We start from the raw sequence: 15,351 nt of genomic DNA, 5'->3' as shown, positions 1-15,351 counted from the left end.
CTTGAGATGAGCCTTGCAGGGAGGGAGGTTTTCTAAAAAGGGGAAAGGGAGTAAGGAGAGAACTCCGGGGCGTGGGAGACAACCTGTGCAAAGAAATGGAGAAAAAATGGAATACTGTGTGGGAGGAACAGCAATTTTGTCAGTTTGCTAGAGGGTAGCATGTCTGTCCTGATTTTAGAAGGATCATGGAGAAACAGAAACACTATAGGACTAGAAAGGGAAAAAAAAGTTTCCATTTTTCAAAATAGAGAAGAAAGCTTACACATTATAAATAAAGGGACAACTTGCATTCTTGTTCACAGGATTGAAGATTTCTAGCTGGAAGGTATCTAAGAGTTTTCTTTGTCTAATCCCCTCTCTCTATGGATGAGGAAAATGGTCAGTCACAGAGAGTTGCCTAAAGCAAGAAAAGATTATTAAGTAGCTTGCCTAGGGTCACAGTTAGCACTGTGCTAGCACAGCATCAGACATGTAATTTGAACCCACTCTTCCTGACTTCAAGCCCAGCATTCTACAATTATTCAATAATGTTTCTTTGGTGTTTTAAACAAGAAAGTAATTTAAAGCAACCTATTCAGAAAGCCTCAAATGAATAACCCCAATGGGGCAAGACTACCCTCATGTGTTAGGAATTTTGTTGTTGTGCAGTCATGTCTGACTCTTTGTGACCTTGTTTGGGGCTTTCTTAGAAAAGATACTGGAGTGGTTTGCCATTTCCTTCTCCAGCTCATTTTACAGATGAGGAAACAGAGGCAAACAGGTTAAATGACTTGGCCAGGGTCACAGAGCTATTACATATCTGAGAACAGATTTGAACTCAGGTCTTGCTGACTGCAGGCATGATGCTCTATCTACTACACTACCTAGCTTCCCTTATATAAATATTAGTTAGTTAGTTAGTAGTAGTAGTAGTAGTAGTAGTAGTAGTAGTAGTAGTAGTAGTAGGAAGAAGAAGAAGAAGAAGAAGAAGAAGAAGAAGAAGAAGAAGAAGAAGAAGAAGAAGAAGAAGAAGAAGAAGAAGAAGAAGGAGAAGAAGGAGAAGAAGAAGAAGAAGAAGAAGAAGAAGAAGAAGAAGAAGAAGAAGAAGAAGAAGAAGAAGAAGAAGAAGAAGAAGGAGAAGGAGAAGGAGAAGAAGAAGAAGAAGGAGAAGAAGAAGAAGAAGAAGAAGGAGGAGAGGAAGAAGGAGAAGAAGAAGGAGAAGGAGAAGGAGAAGGAGAAGGGGAAGGAGAAGGAGAAGGAGAAGGAGAAGGAGAAGGAGAAGGAGAAGAAGAAGGAGAAGAAGAAGAAGAAGAAGAAGAAGAAGAAGAAGAGGTAGTAGTGGTAGCACAGTAATGGTAGTGGTGGTGGTGGGAGGAGGAAGAGGAGGAGGAAGGAGGAGGAAATAATGGAACCTACCTCCTAGGGTCTTATGAAGATCAAATGAGACTATTTGTAAAGTGCTTTGAAAACCTTAAAGTGCTATATAAATGCTATCATCTCCATTGAACAGAGGAGGTAATTGAAGCTGAAAGATTAAATGTTTTGCTCACAGTCATATGGGTATCAGAGGCAGGATTTGAACCTGGGTCTTCCAAATTCCAAGTTCAGGATGTACTAAGGAAAATACATGGTGACTTAGAAGAACCAGGAAAGGTCTCTTAAAGGAGATGGCTCTTGAACTGAGTCTTGAAGGGTGATAGATGTTCCGCTGCATGAGATTGCTTCTCACACTTGTAACATCCACAGATGGCTGCCTCATAGTGCTTTGATGGACAACCTGTGTGTGATTCATTTGCATTTAGTATCTTCACATGCCCAAACCACTGGCATCATGCACCATTAGCGGAAGGGTCATTTTCCATTTATTAACCCTCTTGGTCATATGTGGGGCCCAATTGACTGGCCTAATAAAATTGAGACAGATGTGAATTGATTAACTCCAGCCTTTGATTGCATTAGACGCATTAGAGTCCTGACTCTTTCAAGGCCCTCCTAACAGAGAAAGTAATTTTATCCCCCCTCCCCCACCTCACCCCCACCCCCTGCCAGAGGACACACCACACTAAACTCATATAACAGGGAAGTACAGCTGTCCACTAATTAGCCAGCCTATGGTAGGCTAAGCATGACACCATCATTAACAGGTGCCCAGCAGGAATCAATTGAACAATTGGTAATTAAAAACCAAGTGCCTCTGATCCTAAACCAAGAAGGTTTTTAATGAGGTCCAACTGGAAGCAAGGGCAAGGATATATAGACAGGGCTGTCTTTTAATCCCAGGAAAAGCTGGGCAGACAATTGAAAGCTCCAAGGTCAGTGCTCTCCTTCCTGTTGCCTTAACCAAAACTACCAAAATAACAAAAGTAGAACATATGTTGATTTGAAGTCAGGGGATCTGCATTTAAATCCCAGATCTGTCATTGCTACCTGTTTGACCTTGGGCAAGTCAGTTCACTTCTCTGAACCTCAGTTTCCCCATATGTAAAAAATTTAAAAGCTAGACTAAAGTGAGACTTCTAAGATCTCTTCCAGCTCAAAAAGCTATTGCCTTGTCATTCTGTGAGTTTCTCCAATTAGTAGTCCTTCGGTGAATACCCTCATGTTGCCAGGCTGCTAGGGTCTACTGGGTTTAAGTAATAGTAACCATTCAATAGTAACAGAGGCATGTCAAGTGATGACTGATAGATCTATGGTATGATCTTATCATCCACTGTGGTTCCACCCCCGCCCCAGACAAACTTATGTTTTATGGACAAAAAATGAAATGGCATAATGGAAAGAATATAATTCAAACTCAGTTGCTTGTTATTTATTAACTGTGCAATAATGAAGTTACTTACCCAGTCTGTAACTCAATTTCCTTATTTGTAAAATGAGTTTAAATGCCTATTGTGATTATGTAATAGGATTGTAATTAAGCACCAATGAGTTAATGGATACAAAGCACTATTCAAAATTTAAAGTCCTATATAAATGTCAGTTATTATAATTTCAGATGCCAAATGGGATACACTTTGGGGCTGATTTAGACAATTTATCCTAGAATTGCCTTTGTTTTAAACAAGTCTTCTAGAACTGACAAAGTAGGGTGGAAAGCAGAATCTGACCCTTTCCAGGGGGCATCATCACTTTGATAAAGTCATGTTGATCCTTGGTGATCATGCCTTCCTTTCCTAGATTAAAAACCCTTCATCCTTTTGATAATACCTTTAAGAATGCTGATTATTGAAAGGTGTAAAACAATTTTTACATACAGTGTTTCTGATAAAGGCCTCATTTCTAAAATATATAGGTAATTAAATAAATATTTTAATAATTCAAGTCATTCCCCAATTGATAAATGCTCAAGGGATGTGAACAAGCAGTTTTCAGATGAAGAAATCAAAGCTATCTATTGCCATATGAAAAAAAATTCTAAATCACTATTGATAAGAGATATTTACTAGCAAAGCAAAAACAGAGAAAGAAAATTATAGACCAATTTCCCTAATGAATATTGATGCTAAAATCTTAAACAAAATATTAGCAAGGAGATTACAGCAAGTGATCACCAGGATAATACACTATGACCAGGTAGGATTTATACCAGGAATGCAGGGCTGGTTCAACATTAGGAAAACTATTAACATAATCAACCACATCAATAAGAAAACCAACCAAAATCATATGATTATCTCAATAGATGCAGAGAAAGCTTTTGACAAAGTACAGCACCCATTCCTAATAAAAACACTAGAGAGTTTAGGAATAGGGGGAGCTTTCCTTAGAATAATAAACAGTATCTACCTAATGCCATCAGCAAGTATTATATGCAATGAAGATAAATTAGAGGCCTTCCCAATAAGATCAGGGGTGAAACAGGGATGTCCATTATCACCCCTATTATTTAATATTGTCCTAGAAATGTTAGCTTTAGCAATCAGAGAAGAGAAAGGAATTAAAGGAATTAGAATAGGCAAGGAGGAAACAAAACTATCACTCTTTGCAGATGATATGATGGTATACTTAAGGAATCCTCGAGAATCAAGTCAAAAATTACTTGAAACAATTAACAACTTTAGCAAAGTAGCAGGATATAAAATAAATCCACATAAATCATCAGCATTTCTATACATGACCAACAAAGTCCAGCAGCAAGAGATAGAAAGAGAAATTCCATTTAAAGTAACAGTAGATAATATAAAATACTTGGGAGTCTACTTGCCAAGACAAACCCAGGAACTCTATGAACACAACTACCAAACACTCTTCACACAAATCAAATCAGATCTAAATAATTGGAAAGATATCAATTGCTCATGGATAGGCAGAGCTAATATAGTAAAAATGACAATACTGCCTAAATTAATTTACTTATTCAGTGCCATACCAATCAGACTACCTAAGAATTATTTTATACAGCTAGAAAAAATAATAACAAAATTCATCTGGAAAAACAAAAAATCAAGAATATCCAGGGAAATAATGAAAAAAAATTCACAGGAAGGTGGGTTAGCGGTACCAAACCTGGAGCTTTACTATAAAGCGGCAGTCATCAAAACTATCTGGTACTGGCTAAAAAATAGAGTGGTAGATCAATGGAATAGGCTAGGCTCAGGAAATGCAGTAGTAAATGACACTAATAATGTAGTGTTTGATAAACCCAAAGACTCCAGCTTCTGGGATAGGAACTCAGTATTTGACAAAAACTGCTGGGAAAACTGGAAGATAGTATGGCAGAAATTAGGCATAGACCAACATCTTACACCTTATACTAAAATAAGGTCAAAATGGATACATGATTTAGACATAAGAGGTGATACCATAGGTAAATTAGGAGAGAAAGGAATAGTGTACCTATCAGATCTTTGGAAAGGAGAACAGTTTTTGACTAAATAAGAGATAGAGTGTATTATAAAATGCAAAATGGATGATTTTGATCATATTAAATTAAAAAAATTTTGTACAAACAGAAGCAATGCATCCAAAATTGGAAGGGAGGCAGAAAACTGGGAAACAATTTTTGAGGCCAGTACTTCTGATAAAGGCCTCATCTCTAAAATATATAGGGAATTAAATCAAATTTATAAGAATCCAAGTCATTCCCCAATTGAGAATTGGTCAAAGGATATGAACAGGCAATTTTCTGATGAAGAAACCAAAAAATTCCCATATGAAAAAATGCTCTAAATCTCTAATGATTAGAGAGATGCAAATTAAAACAACTCTGAGGTACCACCTGACACCTATCAGATTGGCTAAAATGACAAAAAAGGAAGATAATAAATGTTGGAGAGGCTGTGGGAAAATTGGAACACTAATGCATTGTTGGTGGAGCTGTCAGCTGATCCAACCATTCTGGAGAGCAATTTGGAATTATGCCCAAAGGGCAATAAAGCTGTGCATACCCTTTGACCCAGCAATTCCACTTTTAGGTCTTTTGCCCAAAGAAATCATGGAAGGGGGAAAGGGACCCACATGTACAATAATATTTATAGCTGTTCTTTATGTGGTAGCAAGGAATTGGAAGTTGAGGGGGTGCCCATCAATTGGGGAATGGCTGGACAAGTTTTGGTATATGAATACAATGGAATGCTATTGTGCTGTAAGAAATGATGAGCAGGAAGAGTTCAGAGAAACCTGGAGGGTCTTGCGTGAGCTGATGATGAGTGAGATGAGCAGAACCAGAAGAACATTGTACACAGTATCATCAACATTGAGTGTTGACCTACTGTGATGGACTATATTCTTCTCACCAATGCAATGGTACAGAAGAGTTCCAGGGAACTCATGATAGAAGAGGATCTCCAAATCCAAGAAAAAAAAAGAAAGAAAGAACTGTGGAGTATAGATGCTGATTGAACCATATTATTTCTTTTGTTTTGGGTGCTGTTGTTTTTTTTTCTTTTCTATTTTGAGGTTTAGCATCACTGCTCTGATTTTTTCTCTTGTAACAGGATTAATGCAGAAATAGGATTAATGTTATTAGGTGTATATATATGTGTGTGTATATATCTATATGTATATGTATAGAGATATATAGATATAACCTCTATCAGATTACCTGCTGTCTAGGGGAGGGGAGAGGGAGGGGAGGGAGGGAGAAAAATCTGAAATTGTAAAGCTTGTATAAACAAAAGTTGAGAACTATCTTTACATGTAACAGAAAAAATAAAATACCTTATACATTAAAAAAATGTGTAAAAGAAAACAGTATGAAGGTCAGTGGCGGGGGAAGGTAGGACAGCTTTGGAGTCATATTGAATGTATTATCTGATTAAAGAGAAAAGCAAGATGCTTTAATACAAAACAAAAGAGATATTTACTAGATGGTGCAGTGAATGAAGCAGTGGCCCTGGAGTCAGGAGTACCTGAGTTCAAATCCGGCCTCAAACACTTAACACTAGCTGTGTAACCCTGGGCAAGTCACTTAACCCCAATTGCCTCACCAAAAAAAAAAAAAAAAAAAAAAAGATAAGAGAAATTTAAATTAAAACAACTCTGAGGTACCTCACACCTATCAGATTGGCTAATATGACAAAAAATGAAAATAATAAATGTTAGAGAAGCTGTGGAAAAATTGGAACACTAATGCATTGTTTGTGGAGTTGTGAACTGATCCAACCATTCTGGAGAGCAATTTGGAACTATGCCCAAAGGACTATGGGACTGTGCATATCCTTTGACCCAGTAATACTACTACTAGGTCCATATCCCAAAAAGATCATAGAAAAGGGAAAAGGACCCACATGTACAAACATACTTATAGCAGCTCTCTTTGTGGTGGCAAATAGGGAATTCCCATCAATTAGGGAATGGCTAAACAAGTTGTGGCATATGAATGTAATGGAATACTATTGTGCTGTAAGGAATGATGAGCAGGCAGATTTCAGAAAAACCTGGAAAGACTTAAATGGACTGATGCTGAATGAAGTGAGCAGAACCAAGGAATATTGTACACAGTAAGAGCAGCATTGTGTGGTGATCAACTGTGATAGACTTGGCTCTTCTCAGCAATACAATGATCCAAGACAATTCCAAAGGACTCATGATAGAAAATGTTCTCCATATCCAGAAAAAAAGAACTGTGGATTATGAATGTAGAATGAACCATACTGTTTCTACTTTTTTGTTGTTTTTTTCTCTTTTTTTTTTGACATTTTTCCCTTTTGTTCTGATTCACAACATGACTAATGCAGAAATGTGTTTAATGTAATTGTACATATATAATCTATATCAGATTGCTTTCTGTCTTGGGAAGAAGGAAGGGAAGAGAGGATGGGAAAAATTTGAATCTAAAAATCTAATGCAAACAAATGTTGAAAACTATTTTACATATAACGAGAAAATAATAAAATACTTTTATGATTTAAAAAAAAGAATGCTGATTATACAGACTATTATACCCAATGGGATAGCACCATTTGGGTATGGCTGCTTTAATGGATGGGAGAACATAGGATCATAGAGCTGGAGCTTAAGGCCCCTATGAAGACATTCACCATTTTACAGATGAGGAAACTGACGCCCAGGGAAGTTAAGGAAACTCATCAAATTCATGCAGATAATAAATGACATAGTTGAGATTTGAATCCTGATTATCCAACTCTAGAGTCAATTCTCTTGAATTATCTCAATTAGTTCCTTAAGGAAATGGTTTTAAGTGACCTGGGAGGTAGGGATGAATATAAAGTGACTCCTGATTTTGTGTTAAAAAAAAAAAAAACAACCTGATTCTGGCCCAGTGGGGATGATTAGGCTTGTAGAAGTATTTCATTAACACTGATCTGGGATTCAGGACACCTGGTTTCTAGCCCCAGCTCTGTTGTTTAGTAATTGTGTGGCCTTAGGTAAGATAAATGCCTCTAAGCTTCATGTTCCTTGTCTCTAAAATGCAGACAATGATGATAGCCCTGAGTACCTCAGACAGCTATGAGAAGCATCTCAAGGTGCAGGTGAAAGTGCTCTGTAAACTATATAGTCTTCTATGAAATAAAAAGTGCCATAGAATTATAGATTTAGAGATGGAAGGGACTTCAGAAGCCATCTAATCCAACTCCCTCCTATCATATATGGGGAAACTGAGGTCAAGAATGGTTGACTTACCAGTGGTCACACAGATTCAAAATACTTGAAATCCAGCACGCTTTCAAATGAGGAAGAGGAGGAAGGGGTAGGGAAGGAGGGAGGGAAGGAAGGAAGGAAGAAGAAAGGAAGGGAGTAAGAAATGGAGGGAGGGAGAGAAGAAGGAAGGGAAGAAGGAAGTAAAAGAAGCAAAAAAGAAAGGAGGAAAGAAGTAAGGGAGGAAAGAAGGAAAGGAGAGAGGGGGAAAGAAGGAAGGAAGAAAGGAAGGAGAAAGGAAGGAAAGAAGTATGGAAGAGATAATGGAAGGGAGGTAAGAAGGAAGAAAAGAAGGTTGGAAGGGAGGGAAGAAAGAAGGAGATAGAGGGAGAGAAGGAAGGAAGGAAGGAAGGAAGGAAGGAAGGAAGGAAGGAAGGAAGGAAGGAAGGGAAGGAGGAAGGGTGGTTGTCCCCATTTGGGGGGAACATATTCCACACCATCCCTTCTCATCCTGCACTCATGCTGGCTGTTCATAGTGCTTTGTCATGCCAATTCTGCTTACTTTCAGTTTCCAAAGGAAATGCATGTCTTCACTCAACACTAGAGCTCCTGAGCACCTACCCCCCTCTACTGATGTGTTTCCCATTTACTCAAATTAGCCACAATAACATGTATATGTTGGGGGTGGGGGTGAGGGGCTGTTCTGCAGCCAGCTCTTAGAAATCAGCAAATGCTACCAATCAGGCCTCAATTTGTTGTTTTGTTGATTGTCTAGACCTAAAAAGGTCAAATGAAAATGTTAATGCTGTAGATTAAACTGAAGTATGTTGTACATTTTCAGAGGGCTGGTTGTTGAACATTTACTAGCATACCCCTGCCATTAACTCTTAAACTAGGAAACATTTACTCATCGAGAAGACAAAAGCAAGCGAAATCATAACATAACATTTAACAAATAGAAAACAAATTCAGGACCATCAAAATAGAGCAGTCTATTCATAAACATACAAATATGCATAGCCAGGGTGAATGGGCAGGGAAAAGTGGGCACACAAAACTGAAGAAATGCATCAGCAAGGCACATAAATAATACTAACAATGAACAAAACAAAACAAACAAACAAATTCTAACACATTCCCTGGAGGTATAGGTGTCTATGATCTCTTTGATGAGCATTCTATACCATGAGTTACCCAACGGGCGAGATCACTTTTCCACTGAGCCTTTCTTCTCTCTTGTTGAATAACTTCATTCCTTTGCCTCTCCTATGTCATTCTTGGTTGGCTGAAACAATCTAAAGCTCTTTGGGGTAATAATTATCTTAAGCCAAGATCTGAAGAATTTACTAGGTCTCCTCTTTTTAGGGGAGGTATGGAGGTAATGTGATACTTTTTTTATTGAATAGGAGTTCCCTTTAATCCTGGGACTTTAAAACCTATTCACATCTCATTCTCTCTAGATTTTTGAGGGGCATTAAGATTAAGCATTGAGAAATTTTCCCTTCTCAAGCCATAGAGGGCAGTAAAAGTCAACAAGTCAAGTCACAAACATTTATTATTTACCTACTATGTACTGGCACTGTTATAAGTGTTGAGAATAAATAGGGGGGGAAAAAGCAGGCCCTGCTTTCAAGGAGCTCACAGTCTAATGGGCAAGAAAATACTGTGTAGAAATGGGCAAGAAAACTGTGTAGAAATAAGATATAATGAGGAGGAGGAGAAGGAGGAGCAGGAGGAGGAAGAGGAGGAGGAAGGAAGAAGAAAGAAGAAGAAGAAGAAGAAGGAAGAAGAAAGAAGGAAGAAGAAAGAAGGAAGAAGAAAGAAGGAAGAAGAAGAAGAAGAAGAAGAAGAAGAAGAAGAAGAAGAAGAAGAAGAAACCTACCATTTCTATAGCACTTCTTATGTGCCAGGCACTATACTAAGTGATTTATAATTATCATTTCATTTGATCCTCAATGATTCTGAGAAGTAGGGGATGTTATCATCCTCATTTTGCCGATGTGGAAACTGGGGCAAACAGAGGTTAAGTGATTTGCCCAGGGTCACACAGCCAGTAAGTATCTGAGGACAGATTTCAACTCATGTCTTCCTGACTCCTGATCTCCAAGAAGATGCTAAGATTGAGGAGTACTGGGAAAAGGTTTCTTGCTGAATGTAGGACAACAGAGGTGTATATCTTTGCTAGGTTCTGAAGCTATAAGAAAGCAAGAAAGTCTTTCCCTCAGCTAGCTCTTCACCCACTCCTATTCCCAAGCTGAGGAATCTCCTTCTCTCCAGTTAGCTCCTTCAAACAGCTGAGCTTTCCCCCAATCAGAATGGCTCCTTGAATGAACAAGAAAGCCTTTATGTTTGTAGTGGGCTTTTCTCCACTTCTGTCAGCTTCTCAGTTCCATAGGCTTCTGTAGTCTATATATTATGCTTTGTCTTCTAACATTTGGACCTTTGTAGGCATCTTCTCTGTCTCTCTCTGTCTCTCTCTGTCTCTCTGTCTCTCTGTCTCTCTCTGCCTCCCTCCCTCTCCTGTACTTTTTTTTCTCTTATTCCTGATCTTATGCTCTCACTTCTGTACCTCGAATCAGTCCTCCACCCCCAGCAATGATACCACTCTAACTTAGGCTGAAAAAAAATGTTTCTTGTCAGCTATGAGACAAGTAGGACCTATGCCATAGCCCTAAAGTGCCCAAACCATTCTTTGATTCAGAGTTTTCTAGCATAAACTTCCAAATCCTAAATAAAATACCGTCATAGGTCGACCAGCTGCTGGGAAATAATGCCCTACAGCTATTTTTAAAAATCAACTTTTTTGGGGCAGCTAGATGGCGCAGTGGATAGAGCACCGGCCCTGGAGTCAGGAGTACCTGAGTTCAGGTCCGGCCTCAGACACTTAACACTTACTAGCTGTGTGACCCTGGGCAAGTCACTTAACCCCAATTGCCTCACTAAAAAAAAAAAAAAAAAATCAACTTTTTTTTTTTTTTTGCCTTTGAGGGGCATGCTTTTACTCTGAACCTTTAAGAAAAGTCTGCATCTATCTTCCAGCACTACCATTGGAGGGACAACTTTTCTCTTATATTCTCACAGCATTACCTATATTTCTCTTCCAGTTGGTTTTCTCTATATAAATATCTCTTTTCTCTCCTTTTCAACAAATTGATTTTCTACTTAAGAAAGGGGTAGTACTTTAATTTGCACCAGAGATTACACATTTACACATGAAAAATATATGATACTTACATAGTATTATCTGATACATATAGTTTTCAGAGAGGGCACTTTGCATACATTATCTCCTTTTAGCCTCATAGATATTATGTCCATTTTAGAAATTAAGTGGAGAATTGTATATGGTATGGGATACTGAGCTCCAGATACAAAATCTTGGATTTGGGTGGTACAGTGGATAAATCACAGGCCATGGTTTCAGGAGGACCTGAGTTCAAATCCGGCCTTGGATGCTTGACATTTACTAGCTGTGTGACCCTGGGCAAGTCACTTAACCCTCACTGCCTCAACCAAAAAAACAAACAAAACAAACCAAAAAAACAAAAACAAACCAAAAAATATTGGATTTGACTCCCTCTATGATAGTAGCTATGTGACTAAAGGCATATCACGTAACCTTCTGGAGTCTCAGGCAGTTCTTTAAGATTTATCTACTGTTTTATTTTTTTCTTGGTGGATGGAATCCTCATGTTGGAAGTTTTCCATGCTGACAATTTCAGAGATCCATGGTACCTTTACAGATTGGGAAAACTGAGGCTCAGAGAGATTTGACTATGGTCACACAGCTAATCTGCCCAATGTTTATTACTACTTTACATTAAGGTAAAAATGTACCATGTCTCAAATACTGTGGGGGGAAAAAATCAATTGATTATTATCAGCACATGTAACATTCCCATGAATAATCAGTCTTTTTGAAGGCTGGGATCTGAATTAAGATAAGGGAAAGTGACTTTAATAATGGAGCTGAAAGTGTCAAGGGATCACCTGCCCCCATAGGTGATAAGCCTGCCATCTGAGCCTCAAAGGACTTGTGAGCCTTCATCTGGGAGAAAGGTAAGAGTTGGGGGCGGGGGAGATCTAAATTTAATGAAGGAGCAGAAAGGATGAGCTTGTGAGGGGCTGGCTGTAGGAAGCATAAGTGGAACAAGGGAAGAAACTGCTGCCCAGCGCCAAGAGGTGAAAGGAGACGGTTGGAAAATTCTTTATGACACCTGTCAGTGGCTGAGATCAGCAACCTTGGCAGTCATTCAGCACAAGCGAAATTGCCCTTGTCAGCTAGTGGGAAAGCCACATGGAGGAGCCGCACAGTGCCAACACTCCATCCGGGGAGGGGATGGACCTCCATAACAGGCAGTGAATATCTCTATGGGATCTTGAGAGGGGGGATTCTGTCTTCAAGTTCTATGCCCAATGTCACTTAGTGTCATTTCCCCATCCAGAAGCCCATTGTTATCTCTCAAGAGGGAGTGCAGTGTTGACCTGTTAACAAGTTAATTTGTGGGGTATATTAAGCCCTTCCCTGACAGTGAAGGTCAGTCCTTCTTTCAAACAAAGACACTCTTTCCCTCAGCCTGAGCTGATTTTCCACACTGAAATTTCAACACGAGAGTAGGGCTCCTTTTCTAATTCACTTGGCACCAGCTCAAGACCCCATGTGCAATATCCCCATCAAGGGGCCATCCAGCCTTTCCCTACAGCTGTCCAGTGAGTTGGAACTGGAGGTAGCTCTCTGGCTCCATGGATAGAGTGTGGGACTTGGAGTCAGGAAGACCTGGATTCCAATTCTCTCTCAGACTTCTATTATTAGCTAAATGACCCTTCGTAAATAATCTTAACAGCTTTCAGCTTCAATGTCCTTATTTGTAAAATGGGGGCTTTGTTGTTGTTGTTGTTGTTACAGTTATGCCTAACTCTTCTTGACCCCATTGGGGATTTTCTTGGCAAAGATACTGGAGTGGTTTGCCATTTCCTTCTCCATCACATTTGACAGATGAGGAAACTGAGGCAAACAGGGTTAAGTGATTTGGGTCACACAGCTAGTAAGTGTATGACACTGAATTTGAACTCATAAAGACTCATCGTCTTGACTCCAGGCCCAGAGCTCTATACACTGTACCTTCTAGTTTCCCTTGCTTTTTTGTGAAAGGTTTTTTTTGGGGGGGAGGGGGCAAAGTTGGAAGAGATTCAAATGTGGGAAGCATTATATTGGAGGAAGGAAAGAAGGAAGCAAAGGAGGAATGGAAGAAGAAAGGAAGAAAGAGAAGAAGAGAGGGAGAAAGGACACTTACTGTATATCAGACCCTGTGAATACATATTCAAATCCCATCTTCAAAGAGCTTAAATAAAGGAAGTTAAAGAGGGATGGGGGAAACAAAGGTACTGGTGGCAGGGGTGGAATATAGAGCTCAGCCTGGGGAAGAATGAAGCATGGCCAGCAAGGATGAAGGGTGGATTCCAGAGCTAGAGTGAAGAGTCAGGATGAAGATTTGGGGCATGGGAGAAGATGTCCAGAAGACCACTGAGAGGGATGAGATAATGGTTAAGCCCTTTTACTTTTTATATAGTTTGTATTGACTTCAAAGGGTACAGGTCTCAACTTTCTCCTCCCATAGTAGAATGCAAGTTTCTTGAGGTCCAGAAATTGTGTATTTGTTCCTCTAGCACCTAGAACAGTTCTGGCACTTATTTGGAGCTTAATAAATATTTAATGAATCAACATGCCCTAGCGAATGGGAACCGAACAGGGTACCCATCTCTGGGATGGGCTGATACCAAATCTATCTTGTAGAAAATGTTTCCCTAAAACTGAGCTTGCATCCAAAAGGAGTTGGTCAGGATAATTAAGATTTGTCTCCTTTCACTCATCCTTCATATCCTGCAGAGAGATTTTAGTAATTTAGGATTTCCGACCAATGGACATCCCTCCCCCACTTCACCCTCAGCCGTTGAGCTGGCCACCAGCTCCGACAATAAATCTTTATAAGCACTCTGAGGCTAATAGCACAGACTGGCTGGATGGAGAATGACAGGCCACTTGGTTCCACCAGCCAGAGGCTCTTGAAATCTGGTGGTCTGAGGGCCTGGAATATCTCTTATGTAGAGAAGTTTCCCGAGCAAATTTATTTTTATAAACAGCTAATCACCTTGATCTCAAAATAAACCAAAGGCCTTAACAACCAAAGTTACTGATAGAAATTACTCCAGGGGTTGGCAAACAGTGACTGGAGGGTCAAAGCCAGGCCATCTGTTTTCGTATAGCCTGTGAGCTAGGGATGTTTTTTTTTTTTTTTTACATTTTCAAATATAACTTTAAAAATGCAAAATAAAATAGCTTGCAGACCGTACAAAAATAGGCAACCGGACAGATTCAGCCCTCCTGAAAAATTGTCGACTCTAAAACTGTGACTGCAGAAGAACTATACCAGCTGTATAAAACATAGCCATGTATACAAACAAATGGTTTTTTTTGGAAGGGGAGGGTCTAGGGAGAGATGGAAAAAAATGAATGTGGTAGTGGCAGTAGCAGTAGAAGTTATAAAAGTAATAAAAGCTAGCATTTATGTAGTGCCTGGCACTGTGCTAAGTGTTTTTACAAATATCATCTCATTGGGTCCTCACAAAAAACTCCTGAGGTAGGTGCTATTATTATCCCCATTTTACAAATAAGGAGACAGATAGACAGAGATTAAGTGACTCGCCCAGGGTCACGAGTCTGAGGCTGGATTTGAACTCAGGTTTTTCTGACTCCAAGCCCAGTACTCTATTCACTTCACCATCTACCTTCAGCAGTAGCACATTATCTTATTTCATCCTTGAAATTACTTATGTTCTGGGTACTAGTTTATTATTAATTTATTACAAATTTACTGATGAATTTATTATATTTATGTATTTATTATATTTATCTTTATTTTACAGATGAAAAAACTGAACCTAAGAAACGCTAATTGATTTGCCCATGATCTTATGGCTAGTAAATGTCAGTTAAGGGCAGGGCCATAACTAGGGTTGGGTAAAGTGGTGTTTTCTCTTAGGGCTGCAGAATGTAGAGGGGCCTGGCATTTATCTTCCATTAGGAGGAAAAACAAGTGGCTTTAGCACCCAGATAGCTAATAAGGGTCAGTGATTAAAATTGGAAGTAGTCTGGCATTTCTTCTGCTGTGAACTAGTGAACTCCAACTTAACCTTATCTTGCTCCTGGCCTCACCTCACCTCACCTCACCTCACCTCACCTCACCTCACCTCACCTCCTCTCCTCTCCTCTCCTCTCCTCTCCTCTCCTCTCCTCTCCTCTCCTCTCCTCTCCTCTCCTCTCCTCTCCTCTCC

Source organism: Dromiciops gliroides, chromosome 1 (genome assembly GCF_019393635.1).
Source record: "Dromiciops gliroides isolate mDroGli1 chromosome 1, mDroGli1.pri, whole genome shotgun sequence".
In the NCBI taxonomy this organism is placed as follows: Eukaryota; Metazoa; Chordata; class Mammalia; order Microbiotheria; family Microbiotheriidae; genus Dromiciops; species Dromiciops gliroides.
The sequence above is the reverse complement of the archived record's forward strand: the minus strand, read 5'-3'. Positions refer to the sequence as shown.